The 22,010-nt window shown below is 35.7% G+C and overlaps 1 pseudogene; it reads right to left on the bottom strand.

Moving 5' to 3' along the window:
- Window positions 1-9,661: 9,661 nt before the first annotated feature.
- Window positions 9,662-17,342, bottom strand: LOC143632415 (glutamate receptor 2.7-like; annotated as a pseudogene).
- Window positions 17,343-22,010: the final 4,668 nt, after the last annotated feature.

The raw sequence follows: 22,010 nt of genomic DNA, 5'->3' as shown, positions 1-22,010 counted from the left end.
TGGTGGAGAATGGCCCCAAAATCACCCAAGGATGTTAGGGTATGAAGAAATCCTGTTCTAGGGTTTAACCCCCTTTAAATATGGAATAAGATACAATAAAAATGATCCCTACGGTCAGCCACCGTAGGCTACGGTGGCTACAGTACCACAACTTCATTTTCTTCATAAAATATGCATTTCAACTCCGTTTTCCTCCGCATTTACGGCCGTGTCTTCGTATTTCAACTCTCTAACATATCATATATCATTACTTTCATTTCCACTCCATCCTAAATGCTCCAAATTAGTTTCTTTAAGCTCCGATCACCTGTAAACGTAAAGCCACTCAAAGCACTCGCGTTCGATACATATGAACAAGTAAAACACACGATATAAACGACTTAACACACGTTCTTTCACCTACATATCAGCCACTAAGAACGATTCCAGAGCTTCACCACCTTACACCCAATATTGTCTTCTCCTCCCTTAAACCCGAAACAACAAAGTAAATCAAGCAAATCCATCAGTTTGTTAATCACCTCCCCGAACACGGGATACGTTTTCCAACACTTTATCGAATAATTCACATCAGTTACAATGCACCGATCTTAAAACTGCCATGTAGGATTTCGCCACTTCTAACGAGAATAGGGTAGGAAATCGATTTGTCAATCTATGATTCGTTAGCCATATATTCAACCAAAACCGGACCTTAGACCCACTTCCCACCAGCCCTTTAATGAAATCTGTTAACAAAACTTGGTATGTTGCCAAAGACTATCTCATGTATATACGTATCATGCTCTTTTTTTTTCTATAAATAAAAAATATCACCGCTCGAAAACAAAACCGTATCCTCCAATAAGCTTAAACGGTTTTTTTTAATAGAACAAGCTTTAACTATTTTTATATTATTTGAAAAGAAATAGTAATGACGAAAGAGGATAAAGGAAACGCCACAAGTACGTGTTACTTTATCCATTTACGAAAGCCTATACTTTTTAATGTTTTTTTTTTTAAATATTAGTTATCAAATGAAATTGCGTCACTTGAATATTAATATACATACGTTCTTTCAAAGAATATATGTACATCGTCACAACATCTTTGAAAGAAACACACTCAATATCATTGATTGTATGCTTGGTTGAGAGTACTTCTTTCTTTTACACGTTTTAATTATTTTTGTAACAATGGTACACATCTTATTATATCGTTATACTTTATTTATACTTAATTTTACCTACATAGAAAAAAAAACATTGAACTAACTTTTTTTCATGCTTTTTTTTTATTTTATCTACACTCCACGGCAATGTTGTAAAGTAGGTTTATAAGGTCGAGTACTTTCCGAGTGACTAAGTACTTTCCGAGTACTTGCTACAAGGTATGTCGCCAAAGCGAGTTTCTGTAACTCCGCCTAGTTACTAAGAATCAATCAAAGGTGGTCAACCTCAACCAGAATCACATCTAGTCGGTGAACTTGGACCGATTTGACTTTAAGAAAATAGAACATAATTCGTATTTTTATAATATTAAAGAACAAATGTCATTTTTTTAATTAATAATTAGCAATTTTAGAACAATTTATTATTTAAAAATGCATTTCTCTTATTTATATTGAGAGTTAAGTGCCGTTTTAGTACCTGTAGTTTGACCAACTATACAACTTTAGTACCTATAATTTATTTTATGCAAATGACTACCCCAATTTTAAAAAGCTTGCATTTTTGGTACCCTTTTTTAACCCCGTCAATTTCATCTGTTAAGTTCGAGGTATTTATGTAATTTCATTATTTAAATGAGGGGTATTTGGGTAATTTCACTGTTATTTTTTTGTTTTTCTTTTTCTTTTATTCTTTTCTCTCTCCCCGTCTATAAACTCATTTCCCCCAAATCATATCTTATAAAAACCCTAATTCCCCAAAATCCCAACAAACCTTAATTCCTCAAAATCGATCATGGTTATGTGCTCTTGTGGTTCGCCAACCATCATTCGAACGTCCTGGACATTGAGACCTGTAGAAACATGAAATGAATCTGACCTGATCCATGACGATGTTCCCCGGTCTTCGAGATGAACGAACAACGACTCGATCTTCTTCTCCGGTAGCTTGAGATCTGCAATGGTTTTTGGGGGTGTGGAGGTGACTGCTAAGAAATCTCGATGATCTCTTGTTTACAGACACAAAAATGGTTATGGTGGTGGCTCTTATTGAGAACAACAACAACCCTTAATAAGGAGGTGGAGACCTCCTTATATAGGGAGCCTCATGGCCACCATCATGGTACCCTAATGGGCCTAGCCCAGTTAGGGTTACCTCCACAAAACCCCCTCAGCCCAATAATATTGTATTAGTCCATATAATAAAATAAGCCAAACATAATAAATTAAGGTCGTAAGCCGGCGGGTCCTCTCTCCGCCGCCATGCATGCGCACTGCCGAGGGTCACTTACCGCGGGTCAACACCTGCGTGCCACCATGCATGCGCGCCGGCGGGTCCTCTCTCCGCCGCCATACATGCGCACTGCCGAGGATCTAGACTTCGCCGCGATGCATGCGCGTCCGCGAGTCACCACTCCGCCGCTATGCATGCGCACTGCCGAGGATCAAGACTTCGCCGCGATGTATGCGCGCCCGCGAGTCACCACTCCGCCGCTATGCATGTGCACTGCCGAGGATCAGGATTCCGCTACCATGCATGCGTGCAGCTGCGGATCAACACTCCACCGCCCGTGGAAGGTTTCGTCACCATGCATCCGCGCGCCGCGGCTGATGCACCACCATGCATGCGTGCAGCCGCGGATCAACACTCCACCGCCCGTGGAAGGTTTCGTCGCCATGCATGCGCGCCTAACCCCAAAAGGACATTCTTAATCGCGGAGAAGCTGACAAGAAGGAAGGCGGCAGAGAGCCTAACAGACCTCTACCAAGAATATGGACTCCCCTCACCAAACTAATATGCGTTCTATTACCTTTTGCATACATGTTTCACACTTCCCTTTATTAATTTTGAGCAATATGACAACATTGTATTGACATCAAACTAAAAATAAAACGAAGTAAAACATACATGCGCGAGCTTCAAGCTCAAACGCGTTGACGAGTTTTAACTCTAAAACGTCAGGGCCTTAGCCCAATAATGAGCCTTAGCTCAAATTACTCATAGCATCCATCCTACGTATTGTTCAGCTGGACCATAAAAATACCTAAGCACAACTAAGGCAAAGCACATGCCAAAGCATAGTTGTTAAGGTCTCAGGTCGGGGCCGCGCATGGGATTATAATGGATATAGGCAGAGTAACACATACTGACACGTAAAGGCTAAAAAACTCATAATTCCCTATAATAAATGCACGATAACGTCGCGCAAAAGAGGAATAATGAAATGCCAAGGCACGTGTCAGCATATTCAGAATATCGCAAAATAACTTGAAATATGACAACTGTTAAGGATTAAGTAAAAATAATTTCCTTACAACCTTGTTCAAGTTTCAATGTGTAAGCATACCTCATATTCAACAAGCACACGCATGCGCCACCGCGGTTCGATACACCGCCATCACGCATGCGCCACCGCGGTTCGATACACCGCCACCACGCATGCGCCACCGTGGTTCAATACATCGCCACCATGCATGCGCACCGTCGCGGATTAACATTCCGTCAACATTCATATGCGCCACTATAGCAGGGTGGAATACAAGCCACGTCGCATGCGCGCCACTGCGGATCAACGTTCTGCCACCGCAGTCGCAGATCAACCCTTCCGCCACTCTACACGCGCATCACCATGATGCTTGCGCGCAGTCGCGTATCACATTCCACCAACTTGATCTGGTGGGTAAAACTCCGCCGTCGTGGAATGCATGCGACCTTCTTGAAGTTCAACGCTAACTCCGGCAATTACAAACTCCATGCAACCATCCCAAATGTTCAAAATGGTGGCAGGAACGTGCAGAGGCAAAAAGATTTAAAAGAGGAAGGAGTTATTACAAAATTTTCATAGCAGCCCCTCATCCGCCGATGTGATTTAAACTTTATTAACAAGTTTATTATTACAAGTTCAATGCTCCTAACATTATTTAGCAGCAATGAACTGGGGGACTACCGTGGTATACCACCACTACATTATCGCGATGGAAGAGACATCATATACTGCGCCATCGCCATCGCGGAAAAATGTGATGGCCGCACGTGCGCCATCGCAAATCAGTACTCCGTCATCACGTGCGCTCCAGCGAACAAGACTCCCGATGCCGTGCATGCGCGCCCGCGAGTCATCACTCCGCCGCCATGCATGAGCGCCCGCGGAAACCACCATGTCGGTCGTGCCTTTGGTTTCGCGCAGAAGACTCCACCGCCATGCATGCGCGTCCGCAAAAACCCACCATGCGGGTCGGAAGACGACTCAATGCCTTTGATTTTGTGTAGAAGACTCCGCCGCCATGCATGAGCGCCCGCGGAAACCACCATGTCGGTCGTGCCTTTGGTTTTGCGCAGAAGACTTCACCGCCATGCATGCGCGCCCGCGAGTCACCACTCCGCCGCCATGCATACGCGACCTTGGATCACCACTCCGCCTCCATGCATGCGCGCACCGCAGATCAACACTCCGTTAGACCAACACCGATCACTAAAGAACGCATACATCTTCGCAACGCAACCTTTTAAAATCGACAAACTGGGGCGGAGGTCTTATTCTGCTCCGACACGGCATCCCTTACAAATTTGTGGGTCTTCGAACATGAAACAGTTAGCTAAATAAATAATATTATAGCATGTCAGTGGTGCAACATAAGCATTGTCAGTATCATCACATGTCACATGACAACAAAGTCTTGATGGAGGAATTAATTTCCAAATTTTCAAAACAGCCCCCTCAACTCTTGAGTCATATTTATTATGATAACAAAATAAGGATTTTAGATATTGACATTCTACCCCCTCGGGTTACTACAAGTATAACAAGGAAACCTCCCTCAATCAGAAAAGATGCTCGCGTCAGAGGCGTGTAACATTCGCGCCAGAAGCGTGGAATCCTCGCGGCCAAATCCCAGAACGCTAACAATAGCACATGCTTGGTTACAAATTCCTCAATTGATATGTTTTTGCAGGTTCGGCTACGAGTCGCACAAGCACCTATGACATTATTATTATTATCTGGCCGTTTGTGCCTCCATTATTATTTTGAAGACAAGCCGGGATAGTCATCCTGCGTAGAAGAGGCCTTTGTGGGCCAGTCATTATCATCATATTATAGCTCATAAGCCGCAACTCGCGCATGCTTCATTATTTTATAGCTCGTAAGTCGCCTCGCGCGCAAGCTTCATTATTTTTATAGCTCGTAAGCTGCCTCGCGCGCAAGTTACATTACATTATTATCGAGATGCGCACTCTATCTTTTATCAGGCCCCGCGCCACTATTGTTATGATGCGTGCTATATCTTATTCATGCCAGTGCACCATCATTATCATAAGGATCACAACATGTCACCATCATGGAGAAAACCTCTCAAAACTCAAAGACAATAAAGACAAGGCCGAAGAAAAGGGAAAAAACCGCCTCATATCCTAACACACCTTATGAAGTCCAGCGCTCCACCTAAACGCTTGCACGCCTAGGAGCAACACTGGACTTGGGGGGCTTGTAGGGGTATGGTACTAAACCCGGCTTACGACCTTAATTTATTATGTTTGGCTTATTTTATTATATGGACTAATACAATATTATTGGGCTGAGGGGGTTTTGTGGAGGTAACCCTAACTGGGCTAGGCCCATTAGGGTACCATGATGGTGGCCATGAGGCTCCCTATATAAGGAGGTCTCCACCTCCTTATTAAGGGTCGTTGTTGTTCTCAATAAGAGCCACCACCATAACCGTTTTTGTGTCTGTAAACGAGAGATCCTCGAGATTTCTTAGCAGTCACCTCCACACCCCCAAAAACCATTGCAGATCTCAAGCTACCGGAGAAGAAGATCGAGTCGTGGTTCGTTCATCTCGAAGACCGGGGAACATCGTCATGGATCAGGTCAGATTCATTTCATGTTTCTACAAAACCCACAATCCGTCATCTATGGTCATTTACACACGGTAAATTTCTCCCTCGTAAAAAGACACAACTACCCCAAAACTCCATTCCATTGTTGGCTTAGTTTCAAGGATGACAACGGGGTAATTATGGAAATTGAAACAGGTGATTTGATGTGGATAGATAATCTCGAGAACCAAGTAAACCCCCGCCGTTGATTTTGTTGAGCGTCACGATTGCGTAAAAGGCTGAGATTGTGTTGATAGTTTTGAAGGGATGAATGGGTTCAACCGGGGGGGATTTGCAGGTTTGACGGAGGTGCAGATATATGACCATGGGTGCACCAGCGGGATCCCTTAATGCTTGTAGGTAAACTATGAAGATTGTTCAATAAGAAGTATATATTTTAAGGTAGCTTGCTAGATTTACATATTAAAAAATTTTATTAAAAAATAAAATAAAATAAAAAAATGGACTGTCTGTTGGCCCAGATCACTGCAATTACGTAAATACCCCGGCCTTAACGGATGAAATTGACGGGGTTAAAAAAGTTACTAAAAATGCAAGTTTTTTGAAACTGGGGTAGTCATTTGCATAAAATAAATTATAGGTACTAAAGTAGCATAGTTGGTCAAATCACAGGTACTAAAATGGCACCTAACTCTTATATTGATATTCACCTATTTAGTTTTAAATATTAGTAAACGTATGATATTCGACATATATATAATATCCAAAAATTAATTTTCTTTATATTTACCATGTCCGAATATTCACCGAGCACTTCCTAAGTACTCCGAATACACCCAACTTCCCAGTCAGTCGTCTTGGATCCGTCTAATGATTTTACAACCTTGCTCCACGATCGGTTTAAGTGTATGCAATAATCTAAAACATGTTGCCTTATTAATTACTCAAAAGTCAAATCGGCTTATGTAATAGAAACATTAATCAAACACGGCATAAAGCTTGTCACAAAACATCTTTTAGGTTTACATCAAAACTTTAAAATAATATACATAAATACGCTGTAAACTTCTTCTATATATTTTTATAACATCAAAATTTATATGTTTAGGTTTGTTATATCAAAGTCACTCAATCATTCATCACACAAGATTTTTCTGTCTTTTATAGTTGTTAATCATTTCTTTAACGACTCACACTCATCTGCTTCTGTTTCTAAACTATTTGAAGAAAAAATCTATACTGATGTCACGTTTTAAGCATTGGTCTTCACTTCCAAATACAAAAGCTTTTACCAGTTACCACCCAACCGAGACTGATTGACTATACTTTTTAATCATACTCTTTTAGTCTTTAGTTATATACGATTTTTATATCATCATTATTTTATATTATTAAATACGAATATTGGTAGGGGTGCAAATGAGTCAAGGCGAGCCCGAGCTCGGCTTGTTTAACTTACACCGAGCTTGAGATCGGCTTGTTTTATATTCTCTATTTCTAAAGCTCGAACTCTGGCTCGTGAATAGAGCTCGAGCTCAAATCGTTTACTATTTGTTAATTAATTTTCATATATTTAATTGTTTTTATATGTTTTTTTTCTCAATTATAAGTTTCTATATAACATAATATATATTTTTTAGTTATTTTTCCATAACATTAAATAAATAATAGGCTTGTTTAGGCTCACAAGCCGGCTCAAGCTCGAAAAGCAAAGTTCGGGCGGGCTCATTTATTAAACTAGCTTACTTTACGCTCGAGCTCGGGCTCATTTAAGCTAGCCTTGATCGAGCTTTTTCACGAGCAGATGTCGAGCGGCAAGTGAGCAGCTTAGCTTGTTTGCACCCCTTAAATATGGATTTTAATAATCCTAACTATGTCTTATTAGCCGGTGCTAAGCCCAACTTTGTTATTTAAATTGAATTTTTAAAGATTCTAATTACACACTTTAGGCTCAAAATTTTGTTACTTTTGTAGAAAACTAGTAATAAACTGATTTATTTGTATTTCTAAAATTTTCATGGTTGATTTGAACATCTCTCACTTGACACATGTGACTGCATGAAATGGAGAAAAATACAGAAACTTTAGCAAGGAACACTGTTATATTAAAAGATTCCATCAAGAATAAGGTAATATATTGGTGGTTAAAATTTTGATCTATATGCGATAAACGAATCAAGCAAACACAAACAGAGCGTGTTTGTGTTTGTTCATTAAACTTTAATTGAACAAACGATCAAATATGAACAACTAAATAAACGAGGTTTTCTTGTTCTTTCGTTTATATAATGAAAAGATTCACAGAAAGCCCGAGTTGAGATGATGACCCACTCAAGCGTTGAGTTTATGTTGAGTGGCCCAAGCACAAAAAAATGTGCAGGCCCAAAAACAAACTGATTAAGCAACTGAAATGAATATTCCGTGCAGCAGGTCATACTTGATAGAACCGTGCGGATATCCATCAGACCCGAAACTATTCCTTCGCGGGTCAAGCACAATATCAAATGGTAGTGTCGCTGGCGACTGCCACCTATGATTTCCGCCGCCACTGCTTCGCAGATAACTCCGGCCACCACCGCGACCTCTCCATCTATACCTGAACCATGATTTGGAGACGTACGAGATGATGATGATGATGATGCACATCGAAAGATACAATTTGAAACCCTATGTTCATATTTATCACAAGCTATTGTAGCAAGATTTGCAATGGCAGCAACATTTGGTCGGAAATATAACATCGCATTTTGCTCGCAAAACGGTCGCAACAGGGCACTAGTGACGATTTTGCGCCAAAAAAGGCGGTCGAAAATGCTTCGTTTTCTAGTATGAACTATTTTCAAATGCGGACATTTTAAGCATATAAGTGAAAACTACTTTGGGGCACAATTTTTTTTATCTTTTCACATTTCCTATCAAATCTGCAAGCATTCGCATACTTGCTTCTTTTAGTTAAGAGTCCACTAATCCCTACATAAATGAATTTGTTTGAGATACATGCGATTGATTTAATTCTGAAACCAACCATTCCAGCATACACGAATATGCGCGATTCACACAATTCATATACTTATGTGTAGGTTTTTTTCTACCAAAGTTAAATGATTCAATACCAGTACATTTGATGAACTTTAGTTATGAATGAGTCCGCTGATTCCAAGAATCATTAGGTGATTCAACAAACATTACCATCAAAGAGATCAAGAAAGAAGAATGTGAAAATCAGTGAAGTCTAGAAAGTTTATATATATGCTTTTGTGTTTTGTGTTTTGTTTACTTCGTGTGGTTGGCGACATATATTTCGTCGCTCTTTTTTATCTTATTTTTTTGAAAATCAGTTTTCTAGTAACGCAATGCCCCGAACACAACATCCAGTCAAACAAATGGGTCGTGGAGGCAGCAATCAGCATGTTGACAAGTGCTAATAATCGTTAACTTTCACTTCAATACTTCGAATAATAAGATTGATTTCAGGTTAGGCTGCAATGGAGGTAATAAAGTGCCAATATATACCACCATAATTTAAAAAGAAAAAAATTAAACATGAAATTGTACGAATAAAGTGCCATAAGAAAACGAGGATAATACTTAGCAAATGTAAAGAGTATATGCAAACTACCAAGGCATTACTTTTAGAAGAATATACATACATCAGATGTGGGATCATGATCCACGTTTAATATTTTCCTGAATCCATTTTCCTCATGGGAATTTCAAGTTGAGTAGGCCTACCGATTTCCACATGCTCAGGGACCTCAGTTGGACTTACGCGTTCCCATCTTTGAGGACTCCGCTGATCATCCCATTTGTTGCTCGGTTCCATTCCATCTCCTGGTGGATTCTGCTCCTCCCACTTGTTTGCGGGTTCCATTTTCTCTTCTGGTTGGACTTTGTTACGCTTGAGTTAAGCGCTATCTGAACAACTCTCGCTGCTTTTTTCCAGCGACCATTGAAACTAACAATACGCTTAATCTGGTTGTGATTCAGTCGATAATGAAAACTCCTAAACTTAGTGTTGAAGTGAGTCCCGAGATGAGAAATAGTCCCAAAAGTTAGTGAGACCAAGCCTTTCTCCTTCTAACTCAGGATTGGAACTCAAGCAGCTTTTGTCAGCCTTAAGCCATTCGATTTCTAATTTACCAATCGTGCCATCTTCCAAGAGGGTTAGAATGGCTCTTGAAACATCATCGGCTATTGGAGAATCTTGTGGGAAAACCGACAAAGATAGGCAATTTCAGACCACTTTACTCAATGGATTAGAATTAAATAAACAATGTATCTAGAAGCTAACGGGTTAGGCGGCCAGATATGTAGAAAACAACAATGCTTTGTTTTTAATGCATACCAGATTCTGCTTTGATATATATTGTTGTGACATTGCTTTATAATCATATTAAACTATTTCTAAATAAAAACTTGAAATAGACAATAAACTGTCTATAAGTTAACTGTGAACCCAACACCAGGTACACACTAAATATTATTATTTACTTGTTAATTTGGAGTTAGCATATGCAATAATTAATAAAACAACGAGAATTGTATTGTATACTTACAAAGCCTAGGCCTCCATTGTTGAGTGTAGGGCCAACGACCATGTACTCGTCACAATGCTCTTTGAAGAAGTATCTCTGATACGAAAGCTCGAGAAATGCAGCGCTTATCATTCCATTCGTAAAGTGGTCTCGACATTTTTCCTCGCGGGACACGTTCTTGATGATTGTCAGGTTTAGAGCATCTTTCAAGTACTTGCACACAAATGAATTAGGGTCGCATCCCACGGATGCGTTGGTTTTCCTTAGCCAGTTTATATCTCTTATTGTGGGCTCCAGGCTACGAACCGTGAGGATTGATGTGAGGCTAGCCGTCTAGCTAGAGGATATGATGAACACAACAAAGAGCCATATCATCACCACAACTTTACTGTGATTGCTCTGTATATTATTTCCTGCAAACAATTAAAACAATAAAGAAAAAGTGTTCTTAATTGGAACTAGATTGGGTAAGAGGTTTGGTTGGGCTAGTTTATGCAACAGACTAGACTAGGTACTCTAATTAGCTTGTTGTGCATACAGGACTGAAAATGGTTTGTTTCAATTCAATCAGCCAAATTGATGTAGACGAAGAAAAACATGTGACAAATGATTCAAAAATAAGTAATTACTCACTATGAGAGAAGAAAAGACAAGAGAAGGTGAACCATAATGCAGTTCCAAGTTGATGATTCCATGGACCTCTAAACTCTCGGTTCACTTGATGCTCGATGAACCACACCACAAACATTGTGTATAGCAATATGCATAATGTGGCTAGCCACATCTCCATGGTGAATGGTTTCATAAATTTCCATACCTTTTGCATATCCGATTTCACGGGTACCACCATTGAAAATTCCGACTCAATAAATGGTTGTGTGAACTTCACATACCTAGAACGATTAGCCAGTATCGCAATATCACCAACAGCAGCATCGTATTTCTTCATCGAAAAGGCATGCATAGAATGGAAAAGAACATTAGTACATGTTTCAATTTGTATTCAGTGCAAAATGTTTTTCTAAATACATAAATTTGGACCTTGTATTATGCGTATATAGTAAGTTTTGCCATCAGTGGACAAAAGGTAATTAATCAACACACCGCATAGGGAAAACTTGATATTAGGCTTTATAATCATTAGCCTTGCACCATGATTGATCCTGTCTTTTTTTTTTTCCTATTCTCATGAAGTCAGTTAAGTTTGTTGCCATTTTATATAAGGAACAGAATTTCAGTAAAGAAAATTAATTATTGGCCTGTTTAATATTGCATGTTAACGGGTACCTTATTATAGACTTGATCCACGATATCTTCATTGCTGCTTGTATGACTTATGAACTCGTATGGTAACGTGTAATGATACTCCTTTTCCAAAATTGCGACTACAAGCTCAAAAACCTCGATGCAAAAACCCGAATATTTGGTTTCGTTTGAACCCTCGATTTGCTCAACTTTCACGAACTTCTCGAATGAGGATGCACCAGGAACCCCAATTTTCAGTTTCTTAGCATTGCTAGGCATTGCCCATCCTTTTGGAATTCTACTTACTAGATCCCCGGGCCAATGTATGGGCTAACTGTTTTAGGATTTTTGAGAAACCTGACACAGGTAACCCAAATCCTAGCTCTTTATAACTTTTCCCAATTACATTCACTAATTGGAAAACCTCGGACACGGATGGCGTTTCATCCTGAAGATGTATCTTCCCCGTCAAACTAGAAAAGTTGGTGGACAGAATCATCTCCAGCAACTTCTCACCATCACGGTCCTTCAACTTTTCTAAATGATCTAAAGCTAATGAGATTCTTTCTATGCTATCATATGCGTGTATAGCATAGATTCCTGGTTCGAGTTTATCTTCCTCCGGATAGTTTGATTTAAAAGCCGTTTTGAATTTAGACTTAAAGTCTAGATATTGTGCTCTTTTGTCTGAATAGTGCGCCTTCACACCTAGAGCACCTTGCATGAGCTGAAAAACTGATGGCTCTAAGGAATCAAGAAAATTAGAAAAACTCTCTTCTAGAATCCAAGCCGAGTCTTGCCCCGTTAATCCTAGTTTGTTAGCTTCTTCAAAAACCCAAGTTGTTGCCCGTATAGACGATTTCAGCACAATAAAAACTCTTGATTGCTTTGTGGTAAGGACATCCACTAAGTTTTCACGAATCGCCTCCTTTAAATCAAATGGTGAAGTGAAATGAGGAATTGCCACACGGTGCTCGATAATAGAACCAATCTTTTGAAGTGCCTCAAATAATAGTGAAACAGCCATGTATTCACCACCATACATGTTGTCTTCATAAACCACGATGACCCGTTTCCAGTTATACGATTGCACGATAGACGCGATGCAATTAATTTCATATGACATGTCTAGATTGGTCATTTGTACCAAGAAAGGCCATTGAAGACGCGATAGAGGTTGTAAAGTATTAGCAGTCAAAGAAATAACTGGGATTTTGGCAAGTTGTCCTATCTTCGATACGACTGTAGTTTCCTCCCATGTATTCATCCCAACTATTACTTGTACATGTTCTTTGTCAATCAAATCGTTTGCTGCAACACCAAATTTTATAAGGTTTCAATTGTGAAATTAAACAAACAGAAATATACCCGATTGAGTTTAACTGTAGCAAATTAATTCATTTACTTGCACGACAGAAAAAACATTAAACATCATCATCATCATCATCGTCATCGTCATCGTCATCGTCATCGTCATCAGGAAATCTCACCAATAGCAAAGCTATGGTAGGGTCTGACGAGGGTAAGGTATAGACAGCCTTACCTCTACCCTATAGGAATAAAGAGGCTGCTTCCAGTGAGACCCACGGCTAGTTTTGCATCAAGCCTTGGACATAAGGCACATAACACTCAGCCATCGGGACACCGGCCGAGTGGTGCATGTGTGTGTGCGTACACACACACATATAGGGAAGTGATATTTTGAGAACCTTAATGAGTTTTTAGAACTTAAGAACTTCATTCTTGACCACACATTTAATTAAATGAATTAAATTATGTGGTTGAGATTAAATATTATTAAAAAATCAAATGGATTAAATTATGTGGTTGGGATTAAACATGATTAAAAAATCAAGTAAGAGATGGAATTAAGATGTAAATGATTACACTAATTTTTACGTCCGTTACGTATATGTAAAAGGTCGACCCAGTGCGTAAAAAATTCTGTAATTTTTTTACGTATATGTAACCTGCATATATTTGATGTGTAAAAAAATTCAAAATTTTTTTTTGTTACATTGAGTTTTTTTTAGTTCTTAAAATTAACTTAAAGTGGTTCTCATTTGAAATCTCTTATATATATATATATATAGGATTAGGTTCATTTCAGAAGTGTTTCTTATTACGAGAAGTGCGAGAAATGAATTCGACCAATCACATTTTTTTCTTTTACTTTATCATTTATTTAATGGCAAGGGTGTTATAGTAAAGATAATGTGTTTTTTCATATTTGGTATGTCATAATTTATGGAGAAGTTACAATTTTTTTTATATTTTTTAATATATAGTTAAATCAACCAATGTTGAATTATTGATTTTTTAGTCAAATTCAATGTTTTCGATTAATCCATATTATTTTTTTTATTCTCCTAATTTGAATTTAATATATTTGTCCAGATAATAGTTCCAAAATTCATAGCGCTGATAATTACACAGAGTACTTAAATGAACCTACATAGTACATAAATGAACCCACACCTGAATATAAATTCACACACACAATTAGAAACACCACCGACAAAGTATATATACGAACGTACGCAGTATATAAATGAACCTACATACGATAAAAAAAATTACAAATACACAATACGTATATAAACCTATACAGTACATAAATGAACCTACAGATAATAAAAATTTATACATACACAATTTAAAATACCATATACACAGTACATATACGAATTTACACAGTACATAGTACATAAATGAACCTATACAGATAAAAATTAGACATACACAATTAAAATACCACCTACACTGTACGTGTATGCAATATGCAAGCTTGTCTGAAAAAAAACTAAAAAAACAAGAAAAAAAGACTATCATAATAATAGATAAAATAAAAGAAAATTAAATAAATCACAAATGAATTGAATTCAATTAATTATCAATTCAATTAAAATTAAAGGTTGAAGCTTTTAATAAGAAACATTGGGAGTATACTCTTTTATTTTAATTGTGTTAAACAAGTTACCACATTACCCTTTTTAATTAAAATAATTCTTATTAATTGCAAAAATGGGGCCACTTTCGTTAATGACCATTGATTAGTAACATCAATGGTTGAAATCCATCCCCTATATATATATATATATATATATATATATATATATATATATATATATATAGGATCAGGATCATGTGAGAACTTTTTAGGAATTGAGAACTATGAGAACCATTTTAAACCACACAAAACCCAAAAATAAAAAAAATCATAAAACAAAAAAAAACACAAAAATAAAAAAAAGTAAAAAAACCAAAGTTCTTATTTATCATCCCAGTTTCTTAAAAAAACACGAAATTTTTTTTTCTCGGTTTAGCTAAATTATGCATATATATACACATATATAATATGTAAATAGGCAAAGTATAGAATGAAAACCCACTTGAGTTGTGAAAACTCGCGAAAACCCTATGTAACATCGTTTTTTTTTGTTACATGTAATATATGTTGTAACATTTAATACAAAATATCGAAACATTAAAAAAAATTGTTTTGCTATTTTTTAATATTTTTTTACTAATTTTTTTATATGTTTTTAGGAGAGAGAAAAAGTTATTTATGTTAACATTTTTTATTAACTTTAATTGTGAACCATAAAATTTAATCTTTAATTAAAAACATGTGGTTGATAATGAGTTTTAGAGTTTTCACAACTCAAGTGAGTTTTTATTTTAACTTAACCCTATGTACACATATGTTTTATTCTATACACATATGTATAATTTAAAGTAAATGACAATGTACATATGTGTACCTTACGTAACTAGAGATTAAATGAAAGTATATATATATGTATAGGTATAATACGAATTAAAAAAAACGAAAAAAAATCGGTTTAGCTAAATTATACGTATATGTATAATATGTACATATATATACACATATGTATTATTTAAGGTAAATGATAATGTATATATGTGTACATTACGTAACCAAAGATTAAATGAAAGTATACATATGTGTATAAGTGTAATACGTATTAAAAAAAATCATTTTTTTAATGAAACCGGAATGAAATATAAGAATTTCGGTTTTTTTACTTTTTTAAAATTTTCGTTTCTTTTATAATTTTTTTAAAAATTTTTTAGAGGTTTTTTTAGTAGTCCAAAATGGTTCTCAAAGTTCTTAATTTGTCAAAGGTTCTCTTAGAATCCTTACCCTATATATATATATAGGGTAATATATTAATGGGACAAAGGCTATATCTATAATATATATAAACGAAGACACTAAAATCCTACGTGTCGCGATGTGGTCGCTCCCCCTCTTTTATGGAAGCCAACAGATTGCTTAATTTTTAAATGAAGGCCTCTCATTGATTTAACCCAAATTCATGGGTATGGGTCTTACCAAAACCAGATAGCTCTTAAACGGGTTATAACATCTCAATAATTAAAAATTAATTTTACCAATTATTTGATATGAAAATCCTATAAAATAAGGATATACAAGCCATCATATTGCTTTATCTGTAAATGAATGCTTCTCACGCATTTAACCCGAATTCACGGGTAAAGGTCTTACCAAACCCAGATAGCTCTTAAACGGGTTATAGCATCTCATTATATTAAAAATTAATCTAATCAAATATTTTATATGAAAATCCTATAAAATAGGGATATACTAAAAAATAATATCCTATTTTATTTAAAATATATATATATTATTTATAATTAAGAAACAATTTTATAATAAAGAAAATAAACGGGTAATGGGTATCACCAAACCCAGATAATTTTTAAACCGGATTATAACATATCATTTATTTGTGAAACCATTTCATCATTAAACCTCAATTATATTAGTTATTAACTTTCTTACAATAAATAAAATTAAAATCCAAATACACATATATAAATATTAAAAACAAATAATGTAAAACAATCCTCGTAATACGAGAAATAAAATCTAGTATATATATATAATAAGAAACCAAAATCCATGTTGGTTTGTTTGATATACGACAGAACATAACTAATATATTATATATCAAATGACATTGTTATCTACTTATCTAGCAAACAAAGGGAAGCTAGAAGGCGCGGTCCTTTTTTAACGGTGCATGGTATTGTATTTTCGATATCGATAAATTAATCGTAATGTTTTATAGATCTGTCGATGCACTTGTTTTAAGGCTATTCACGACTTCCTACCCAGAAATCGACTTGCATCCACAAGAACGCCTCTACGAATTGAAAATCATATTAACTTGTACGCTATGTAACACCAAAAATTTTATAAATTTAACTAGATTCATATTAATGGAGTTCAGATGTAAATTTAATAAAGTTAGAACCTGAAGAAGCAGCTTCAAGAGGGTCTCCTTGAGAGTTCATAAAATGGACAGCCAACTTGGGAGGTTTAGAACCCCAGTTCAGCTTTCGGACTGCAATTTCAATGGCAGTTTTTTGTTCCTTTCCTTCTCTTGAACCTTCATGGATGATCACTCCTATGCTTGTGGTTTGATTCAACGCTACTGAGGTCGAACTGTTTGATAGAATTAAGGATACTAAGAAGACTAAGATAATTAGCTTTGAAGGTGCATAATAAGACATATTTGGGACAAAGATTTTGGATATTTAGTGATGCTGCTTAAATAGAAGATGAAATTAACGTGGGAATTGAATATGCAACGATGCTATCAAAATTAAATACTTTTAGCTTACACCTAAAGCCAATTGATAAATATTGAAATAGAATATACTATACGGGTTAGGTTATAATAGAAAGTATAGTTTTTGTAGGAAGGATAAGAAGTAATCTTGTCCATTGATTTTGAACATGAATGGTTGAAATTAATTTAGGGGGGAAATCAAGTGTAAACATAAGGGAAAGGGTATAAAAGGAATAACACATTTGTTGTCTTTCTCTCTCCACATGCAAGACACATGCCAAATTCCCCCATCATTTTTAAATGTCCATAACTTTTTTTACGACGTTTTTATTGAAAAACAAATTCACCATAATAACGATTGTCTTTTTATCTTTAATATGAGTACCATATTGTAATATAAAAATTAAAAAAAAAATTAGTGAGTTTTTAAAATTGTGTTTTACCAAACTGTGTTTTACAAAGTTGTGTTATACAATAGTATTTTTCATTGTGTTTTTTACATTGTGTCACCTCATTTTTTATAATTTTTGTTTTATATTTGGTTCTAATTCTGATACGATAATGCGCGTCACCAAATTTTCATCGACTTACCGGCTCAACGCTTGGGTTTTACCACTGTCCAACTTTTACCGACTTGCCCGGCGCAACGTGCCAGGTTAAAAACTAGTTTGTAATAAAATGCATGTTCCATGTTAAGTCGATCAAGAGGTTTTCTTACCTAAGGTAGGTTTCCTGCTGAAGCTGGTATCTGAGTCGAGACTAATGGAGACAGACTAATATACGAGCTTCCCTTCGGAGACGTGCCATCCAAAAGCTCCAAGCTTCTGCACTCAGGGAATGTATAGATAATCAAGTGAGACAGTGGCCAATCAGTAACCCAAACTGTCGTTCAAAAAGAAGAAAGTATACATGGATCAAAGAGTGAACATGGTTTCGTAGTCGTCAATGGACACGGTGTGATAGTAAGATATCTCATAGATATTAATGATTCAAATTCGACAATGTGCATGTATATGTAGTTTATAAGAGTGTTCAGGTGTCGGTATTTTTTTTTAAGAAAGAAATAGTTTTGTTGAAAACATATATTTAAATTTGTGTAGTATAAGGTATTCATCTTTGCTTTGTGTAAAAAGGGTTTTCCCTATAAGTTTCTTTCACAATAATTGATATTTTTTTCCCGAAAAATATATATACTAATTAGAATATTATAAAGAATTATTCCTCACTTGTTTCATACTTTTTCAACCAAAGTAAAACGTTTACTTTGTCAAAAACTTTAGTTTAAGTGATGGAAGGCAAGTAACTCGATTAGTGAAATCAAATACAGACTTGTGGGAGGGTGGCAGCCACGTAAAGAAACGACAATAAACCTCAAAACTTATTTTGAAGATTTTGGCTTACAATTTAATAAGAAATTGTTATTTGCTGCTAAACAATGCAATTTATTATTTGTCGCATTACCCCACATCATTTGGTGTGATGGCAAAAATAGTTTAAGGTGAATTGTTGGTTAGCAAAACGCTAACATGATTCGATGAATTTTCTGATAATAAGTTCTCATAATTAAATAAAAGTTAGTTACTAACTAATAGCATACATTAGTGTTTTTTAAGTCAACGATTGTGACCTTTCTACAAAATCAACGAGCTTTGTGGTCTACAACCATTGGTTCAAACAAATCCATTCAGTGCCGAATCTATGTGCGGGCCCGGGGTGTCCAGAATAGAATATCTCTCAACTTTCTTGGCAAAGCGTAATTTTATGTATCGCATACTCAAACTTTAAGATTTGTCATTTTCATATAACAAAACCTTTTATATGCCCTTAATTTTTCTTTTAAATTCGTTACCGTGCCCATTTGGGTATCCCCAAAGGTTCTACAAGCCATGAGTCTCCACCAATTCATTATTATTGTTACTTCATTGTAAACCTTTTTTTGACGCGGTCTATCATATACTAAATATCTGTGGGTCAAAGTTATATTTCAAAAGGATTGAATATATTCTTTGGACGGGAACCTTTGGTGGCTATTTGCTCCATATTTTTGAAAACTTTCCTATGTTATGTTGGTGACAGTTAATCTTGAAATGAGTTAATAGAATATTTAATGTGTTAAAATAACAAGTACTTTAGTTTAATTAAATAAGATAAGAACAATTTAAAAGTTTATAATTATCTGTTTAGTTTTGAATGTTTTGCAAGTTTATCTAATTTATTTGAATGCCTAGAAGTTAGGAGCTTGAGTATATTAAATTCATTTTAGTTAGAGTAGGCTTAGAATATAGTTTATTTTAGTGGAAACTAGTATGTTGATAACCCCCCCCCCCCCCCCCCCCACGAGAATAGCAGCCGAAGAAGTAATGACGTAATGTATAGATAATCAAGTATAGATAATCAAGTGAGACAGTGGCCAATCAGTAACCCAAACTGTCGTTCAAAAAGAAGAAAGTATACATGGATCAAAGAGTGAACATGGTTTCGTAGTCGTCAATGGACACGGTGTGATAGTAAGATATCTCATAGATATTAATGATTCAAATTCGACAATGTGCATGTATATGTAGTTTATAAGAGTGTTCAGGTGTCGGTATTTTTTTTTAAGAAAGAAATAGTTTTGTTGAAAACATATATTTAAATTTGTGTAGTATAAGGTATTCATCTTTGCTTTGTGTAAAAAGGGTTTTCCCTATAAGTTTCTTTCACAATAATTGATATTTTTTTCCCGAAAAATATATATACTAATTAGAATATTATAAAGAATTATTCCTCACTTGTTTCATACTTTTTCAACCAAAGTAAAACGTTTACTTTGTCAAAAACTTTAGTTTAAGTGATGGAAGGCAAGTAACTCGATTAGTGAAATCAAATACAGACTTGTGGGAGGGTGGCAGCCACGTAAAGAAACGACAATAAACCTCAAAACTTATTTTGAAGATTTTGGCTTACAATTTAATAAGAAATTGTTATTTGCTGCTAAACAATGCAATTTATTATTTGTCGCATTACCCCACATCATTTGGTGTGATGGCAAAAATAGTTTAAGGTGAATTGTTGGTTAGCAAAACGCTAACATGATTCGATGAATTTTCTGATAATAAGTTCTCATAATTAAATAAAAGTTAGTTACTAACTAATAGCATACATTAGTGTTTTTTAAGTCAACGATTGTGACCTTTCTACAAAATCAACGAGCTTTGTGGTCTACAACCATTGGTTCAAACAAATCCATTCAGTGCCGAATCTATGTGCGGGCCCGGGGTGTCCAGAATAGAATATCTCTCAACTTTCTTGGCAAAGCGTAATTTTATGTATCGCATACTCAAACTTTAAGATTTGTCATTTTCATATAACAAAACCTTTTATATGCCCTTAATTTTTCTTTTAAATTCGTTACCGTGCCCATTTGGGTATCCCCAAAGGTTCTACAAGCCATGAGTCTCCACCAATTCATTATTATTGTTACTTCATTGTAAACCTTTTTTTGACGCGGTCTATCATATACTAAATATCTGTGGGTCAAAGTTATATTTCAAAAGGATTGAATATATTCTTTGGACGGGAACCTTTGGTGGCTATTTGCTCCATATTTTTGAAAACTTTCCTATGTTATGTTGGTGACAGTTAATCTTGAAATGAGTTAATAGAATATTTAATGTGTTAAAATAACAAGTACTTTAGTTTAATTAAATAAGATAAGAACAATTTAAAAGTTTATAATTATCTGTTTAGTTTTGAATGTTTTGCAAGTTTATCTAATTTATTTGAATGCCTAGAAGTTAGGAGCTTGAGTATATTAAATTCATTTTAGTTAGAGTAGGCTTAGAATATAGTTTATTTTAGTGGAAACTAGTATGTTGATAACCCCCCCCCCCCCCCCCCCCCACGAGAATAGCAGCCGAAGAAGTAATGACGTAACCACATAATCGGTCATTATTCGAGAGTTTAATTCTCAACTTGAAATTGACTTTCTTCATCACCAACACCAACCACAAACCCTAACATCTATCGTCGCGACACCACCTCTACCATCATATGACCACCATATGCCTTGTCATTTCTTCTTGTCTCTATCTTTTCTCTGTCACACTTTAGTAATACCATAGTATGTCTGCACGTTAATAAGGGTTGAGTTATTCTAGAAAGACCAACAAAAATGAGAAGTGTGAGAAGCCATAATTGATTTGAGAAGTTTGAGAATCCATAATTGATTGACATGTGTCAAGTGGGGACCAAAGGTAAAAGGGTATAATAGTAATAGTACATATTTTCTTTCCACATGCAAGTCACATGTTAATTCTCCCATCATTTTAAAACGCTTATAACTTTTTCACATGATATTAGTATTTAAAACAAAAATCATCATAATAACAAGCGTTTTTTTATCTTTAATACGAGTATGACTTTGCTATATAAAAATTAAAAAAAATACGTCATTGTGTCATTATGTATTTTCGTCATTGTGTTTTTCTGTTTGTTATTATGTTTTTTTCATTATTGTGTATATCAAATCATAATTCTGTTTTTTCTAAATGCTAATAATACATTTGTGTAATAATAATACGTAAATATAATGATAAAATAACAACAAATTATCTAATACATAAAACACAATGATGAAT

The sequence above is a fragment of the Bidens hawaiensis genome, unplaced genomic scaffold (genome assembly GCF_021521415.1).
Source record: "Bidens hawaiensis isolate Kalapana, Puna unplaced genomic scaffold, B.hawaiensis_p1.1 tig00006390_1, whole genome shotgun sequence".
Classification (NCBI taxonomy): Eukaryota; Viridiplantae; Streptophyta; class Magnoliopsida; order Asterales; family Asteraceae; genus Bidens; species Bidens hawaiensis.
Note: the sequence above shows the minus strand (reverse complement) of the source record. Positions and strands in the feature narration are given on the sequence as shown.